We start from the raw sequence: 7,500 nt of genomic DNA on the forward strand, positions 1-7,500 counted from the left end.
TGTTTTATCAGATCATTGTGAGGCAATAGATTTTCCTATGAAACACACGGCTGAATCAAATAGATCAGTGCAGGCTCCCGTAGATTTGCAACAAATACACACAATGATAAGCCAAAATGAGTTACGACCAACATTACATGCGGTAAATTTAGAACACCGATCCTTTACATTATTTTTTGACTCTGGTAGTCCACGTAATATCATAGATTTGAGAACTCATCACTTGTTGTTTTTAAACTTCCCTATTGAGAAGTCCGGAGTAAGGTTCTCGGGTATAGGAAATAATGAATTTAATGTAATAAGAGTAACTCATGTTCAGTAAAAGGTCGGTAAGCGCATGTTTGCCGATACCTTTGTCGTTGTACAAAACATTGATATGTATCCAGCTGTAATTATAGGATACCCATCTATGGGCAATCAAAACATTATATGAGCCCCTGCCAAACACCGTGTGTATATCAAAGGAAAATTCTATAAGTCTTCTAATACCTTAAAATCTGTTTTGGATAGAAAGGAGACATCAACTAAAACAGTGACGTACGTTGAAGAACCAATCACTTGTCTCATTAATAAAGAAATAATATACGCGACCCAACAGAATTCTAGCTCACCTGTAATATCATTTTGCACGCAATCTATCGAGCCGAACGTAACTTTGAATATAATCGTGCGAGTAAAGAAAACTTTGCCGGGATCTGAAATATTAATTCTTTCTGACACTTTGAAAACTAACGGACTGTCCGTCACACAAGCTATTTATACGGTCGGCTCACAACAACAATGTAATATTGAAGTCTGTAATCATTTAAATACCACTTTAGTAATACACAAAAATCAACATATCTTGGATGTAGAAGTTTATAAACATCGTATTCTTACCGTTGCTGAAATCAATCACGCTAAATCAGTTGCGAATGAATCCCTTTTGCAATATATTAAAAATAGAATCAATAAAGATATTCAAGAAGTGGAAATTCAGCAGAAATATTTTGGACTTTTAACCGAATATCATGATGTTTTCTCCACTACGGATGGATCCTTAGGAAAAACAGATGTTATTAAACATCAAATAAGGTTAAAAGACAAGCAGAAAATTATCTATGTACCCTCGTACAGACTCCCTATGAAATTCCAGAATAAGATAAATGATGAAGTAGGTAAAATGCTATAAGAAGGAGTCATTAGGAAATCGAACAGCCCTTATAATTTTCCATTAATAGTTGTACTGAAAAAAGATCGAACATGGCGTATATGCGTAGAGTTCCGTCGCTTAAATGAGGAAACGATCCCTGATGATTCCCAGTGCCATGTACTGACGATATTTTATCTTTGTAAGGTCAGAATAAATATTTTACCAGTTTGGACTTACTTAAAGGCTTTCACCAGATATCATTAGAAGAAAATAGTATCCCATACACAGTGTTCAGCACAGCCAGGGGACATTATGAATTTTTGCGTATGCCTTTTGGTTTACGTTGTGCTCCCATAACATTTACTAGAATGATTAACATAGTGTTTGGAGACTTACTAGGGGATATATTGCATGCCTATATGGACGACCTTGTAATCTTTTCTAATACCTTAGAAGAACATCTACGTAAACTGGATCTAGTACTACAGAGACTAAGACAGCATAACTTAAGGGTAAAGATTAGTAATTGTGAATTCTTCAAGACGGAATTGGTCTATTTAGGTTTTACGGTGTCTAACCAAGGTCTTAAAGTAGTCCACGATAAGGTGTCGGCTATCCATAACTTTCCGATACATACTAATGTCAAGGGAATTCAGCAATTTCTTGGGTGTAGTGGATATTACAGGCGTTTTATACGCAATTATTCAATAATAGCCGTTCCCCTAACTTATCTTACGAAGAAGGGCGTAGATTTCATATGGTCTGAGCAACATCAACAGGCGTTTAATACCTTGAAAGATGAATTTTTCTGTCTTTAAATTTCCTTACTCCGGTAAGGAATTCTTCATTGCAACAGACGCCTCAGACTTAGGAGTAGGTGGGGTATTGCTTCAGCAATATGACAAACAGTTTTTCCCGATAGCTTTTTATTCACATAAACTGAGAGCTTCCGAAAGTAATTATGCAGTAATAGACAAGGTAGGGCTAGCTATTGTTAATTCACTAGTGCATTTTAAGTTCATGATATACGGTTATCCCGTCAAGGTTCTTACTGATAAATAAACCCCTAACCAACTTCTTTAAAGGCTTTAGTCACAGCCCCAAACGAACTCGGTGGCATTTGATCATCCAAGACTTTTGCGCGAGGATCGGGTATTTACCAGGGAAAGCAAATATCATTGCTGATGCATTATCACGCAACCCCGTGTCATCTTGTGCGGAGCCATTAGCTGAATTAATAGATATAACAACATCCATGCCTATTGTTAAAACTGTATCTGAACAGGAAGATCTGGGCTGGAGCACTGAATTATTACAGACTGAGCAAAGAAAAGATCAGAAATTAGAACAAATCATAAATGCTTTAAAAGGAAATCCTAAGGAAAAAGAATATATAAAGTATACGCAGCAGAAGGACAATATTCTGTGTAGATCCGTGACAAGGAAAACACGCAATACACCACATGTGACTAACGACCAGGTAGAGGTACCAATTTTACTTATATCCACTGTCCTAAATTGGTTGCATGCAAATCCATTCATGGCCACCCGGGGTTCTCCATAATGTCACAGAAAGCCAAATCATTGTTTTATTGGCATACGATGCTTACAGACATAAAAAAAAAAGCTAATTGTCGCATTTGTCAGGAAAACAAAGGGCACACGAAAACACCTGTCAGCCTAGGGGCTTAGCCCGTGCCCAATCAACCCTTTGAAGGAATACATTTTGATTTATTAACATGATTTTACGAGTCAGACAGAGGAAATAAGCACCTCTTAGTAATTGTAGATGCTTTGACTTGATATACAGAACTGATAGCGTTTAAAACTAAAACTGCGATTGAATGCGCTAGGAAGTTTTACAAGTGCTACATTTGAAAACATGGAATTCCACACATGATAATCTTAGACTTGGGTGGAGACTTTAATAATCATTTCCTTAACTCATTGTGTGAATTCATTACCATAAAGAAAATCAATACCATGATCTATCACCCAGAGTCGAATGTGTTAGTGAAAGAGCGAATATGAAGGTTTTATACGTATTAGGATTAACTCTATGGGGATCAGACCCCAACTGGGATATTGTAATACCTGCAGTACAAAGTACTCTGAATCACTCATATCATGTACCAATTAAAATGTCGCCGCATGAGGCATTGTATGGTACCCCAGTTAGAACGCCTTTCCATGTATTAATGCCTACAACTAATTTATCAAATCCTTTAAAGGAAGTTATAAATGCAAGCAAAAGTCGTTAGGATATCCTTCGAAAGAATTTAGAAAAATCACAAATCATAATGAAAAGGAATCCTGATGAAATAGCGAAGCCAACTAAAACATATGCAGTTGGTGGTAATGTATACATACAGGTAAATGTACGTAGAGGACTCAATTACAAACTAACACCTATGTTTGAAGGCCAATTTAACATTTTGGAAACCTGTAATGGGAGAAATATATGTAATTACTCCTGTATTAATAAGAAAAAAATGTTAACATACAAATATCATACAAGTTTCATAGATAAAAAAAAAATCCCTCTCTTCCTTCTCTGTTATTTTAATTTTTTATGTGAGCCAATGGTACAATGCTCTCATCCGACCAAACCATCCATACTCCAGTGATGGAGCTGCTAATAAACTTATGAACATACATTAGTGTTCTATCTCATGTATCTTCAATGTGATGTAGATTTGTTGTACTTTGTAGGTTACTTCTTCTGAATAAGTCTTCTTAAGTTAACTTTAAAACAGTTTATTAGTAGCTCCATCGCTCGAGTATGGATGGTTTGGTCGGATGACCATCCCGTATGACAATATTAATAGAACTAACAAAAATAAAGGTTTTGGTGAAAACGTTGTATGAGTTATCTCAGCATTTATTACAAATATGATTACACAAGATTACTACCGGAAGCCATCTGGTTCCGTGCAGAGACCAAGAGGTCAACTGTTTCTCACGGGATGCTTGTATTGTGTTGACGTTACATACAAAATGTTTACCCATGCAATGATTCAGCTTGATCTTACTTACACATCCTGTTATGACTTGATGTTCACACTCCATCTCCCTATGATCCATTTGGTCATAGGTTTATAAATATATATATATATATATATATATATATATATATATATACATATATATATATATATATATATATACACATATATATATATATATATATATATATATATATGTATATATATATATATATATATATATATATATATATATATATATATATATATATATATACATATATATATATATATATATATATATATATATATATATATATATATATATATATGTATATATATATATATATATATATATATATATATATATATATATATATATATATATATATATATATATATATATATATATGACAATATTAATAGAACTAACAAAAATAAAGGTTTTGGTGAAAACGTTGTATGAGTTATCTCAGCATTTATTACAAATATGATTACACAAGATTACTACCGGAAGCCATCTGGTTCCGTGCAGAGACCAAGAGGTCAACTGTTTCTCACGGGATGCTTGTATTGTGTTGACGTTACATACAAAATGTTTACCTATACAATGATTTAGCTTGATCTTACTTACACATCCTGTTATGACTTGATGTTCACACTCCATCTCCCTATGATCCATTTGGTCATAGGTTTATAAATATATATATATATATATATATATATATATATATATATATATATATATATACATATATATATATATATATATATATATATATATATATATATATACATATATATATATATATATATATACATATATATATATATATATATATATATATATATATATATATATATATATATATATATATATATATATATATATACGCACAGACACACACATATATATATATATATATATATATATATATATATATATATATATATATATATATATATACGCACAGACACACACATATATATATAAATATATATATATATATATATATATATATATATATATATATATATATATATATATATATATATATATATTTATATATATATCTATATATATATATATATATATATATATATATATATATATATATATATATTTATATATATATCTATATATATATATATATATATATATATATATATATATATATATATATATATATATATATATATATATATATATATATATTAAACATAGACATAAACACCTATACAGACAAAAAGAGCGAGGGAGTAATAATTCATTATGTATATAGGTAATTGGCTATTGAATGAGATGGAATATTTTTATGAGGAAAATTAAGTGTGTGTCAGCATATATAAACAGAGGAGGGGTTTGTTTGTTTTCGAAGTTCGTCTCAGATAAGTTTGTTGTGTAAATATAGCTGTTAAACTTCTTAATGGAGTGATGCCAGAGGTCAAAGATAGGACTGGATGTAGGGAAAGAGCTGTGAGAAAGAAAATGTATTGGTGATGAAATGTTGAATATTTGGTATTTAAAAATATTAAAGAGCTGATTGGGACTACTGAAAGTGATTGCAGAGATGTTAAATAATTTTGAAAGTGTTCGCAAGATGAGAAATTGGGAGTAGATGTGAATAAGATGAAGACAGTATGACAACTAGGGAAATCGGGTAATTAATGTTATTTTATAGAACTACGTAAGTACATCAGAATAAATAAAATCTATATTGGGAAGATGAAATATATGTATCACAGAATAGATGAAGAAAAACAAGTAACAGGATGTGTTAAAAAAGAAATAAGAAAAAAATAATTTTTAAGAAACTTAAATTTGTTTTTGAAAGCAGAGGTGGGAATATATGAAAGGATTACCGAACCAGCACTCTTTCATATTCGTAACGTATGTGTGTTGTATGGAAATAGAAGAAAAACTGCTTACTTAAACAGGATATGTGGTGTGAAAGGGGAAAAAAGTTATCATAGGCAAATGAAAGAACCACAGTGATTTGTTAGTGTTTTTTTCACGTTAAAGTGATAGATGACTATCGGCCATTGTAAGGAGGAAGATTCAGGGATGAAAACAAGTGAAAGCAAAGGAAGGCTTATACGAGTATGAATTCATTACCTGAAAGCTATGGGGCGGAAGAGATCTGATATATAGGAAGAGCAAGAATGCATGTGAGATAAGGTTGAATGGTGCAGTATGTGCAGGATGTTGTAGAGCCGTATACCAAAAGACTTGTTTTATGGATACACTAAAAAGATAAATATGACAATAATAGCTTTGTTGTTTTTCCTCTCGACCCCCCCCCCACACACACACACCACCATCACCACCTTCCTGCCCTTCTCTGTAACTGGTAATGGCTAATACTTGAGAAAAAATTAAATAGCCAAATACGACACTTAAAAGAAATCAAAATTATAGTAAATATTCAATATGAAATTTTAATCATTTGTAACAACCATAAGAATTACTAATAGTTACCTATATACCAGAAAAGCATAGTAATAAAAAAAAAACATAAGGCAAACGAAACGATGAGTATTATTTAGGAAATATAAAAGAGAAAGGCAAAAGTAAGAGAAAAAGTACTTAAGAACAACAGTATTACAGACTACCTTGAATGCAGAAGCATCAAAATCCATAATACCTCATTCTCATCTTCCTTTCATTATTTGAATTTTGCCTTTGGGGCGTTTCGTCAATACATACACAAGAAAACAAAATCATAAGCATTTCTATATTAATTTGACATTCAATGGAACAATATAATATTTTTTTTTATTATTGCAGATGAAAAATGGAGGCTAGAAAATGGGAAAAGAAGGAAATTTTCCGGCCTGCCCACAAATAAGTAATGTAACGGTGCTTAGAATAACAAGAGTATGAATAAATATCGGGAAAAATAAACGATAAAAAAAAAAATTGAAAGCACAGTTGGAATAATTAGTCATTTGCATAACAAGATTTTAATGGGCACCATTGTTCACAAAGTTAATGTGTGATGTTTGAGAGGCAAAACTCCAATAGAGTAAAGGAGAGACTTTCCTGTAACTCGACGGAACAGTGACTTAGATGAGAGTCTTCAGTTTTTGGGAGTTTGATGCATAGAAAGTCTCTGAATAATATCAAGACTGGGTAACGTGATCTTATTGGCCAGAGGAGCACCACTCGACCTCGAGGTAATCGAAGCAAGAATTATCTTAAATAGTATATTCAAAGGTAGAGATCAGGCTTACAGAACTATTATGTATAGATAAAACAAGACAGATATGAGAAAATTGAAAAGATTTTTTAGTTGCACAAATTCAATATATCATATCTCGAATATAATTGGGCTAATGATGGTAGCTAAGACATTGGTTGAAGAGGAAAGTTGAAGAACTATT

This window comes from Palaemon carinicauda, chromosome 4 (assembly GCF_036898095.1).
Source record: "Palaemon carinicauda isolate YSFRI2023 chromosome 4, ASM3689809v2, whole genome shotgun sequence".
NCBI lineage: Eukaryota > Metazoa > Arthropoda > Malacostraca > Decapoda > Palaemonidae > Palaemon > Palaemon carinicauda.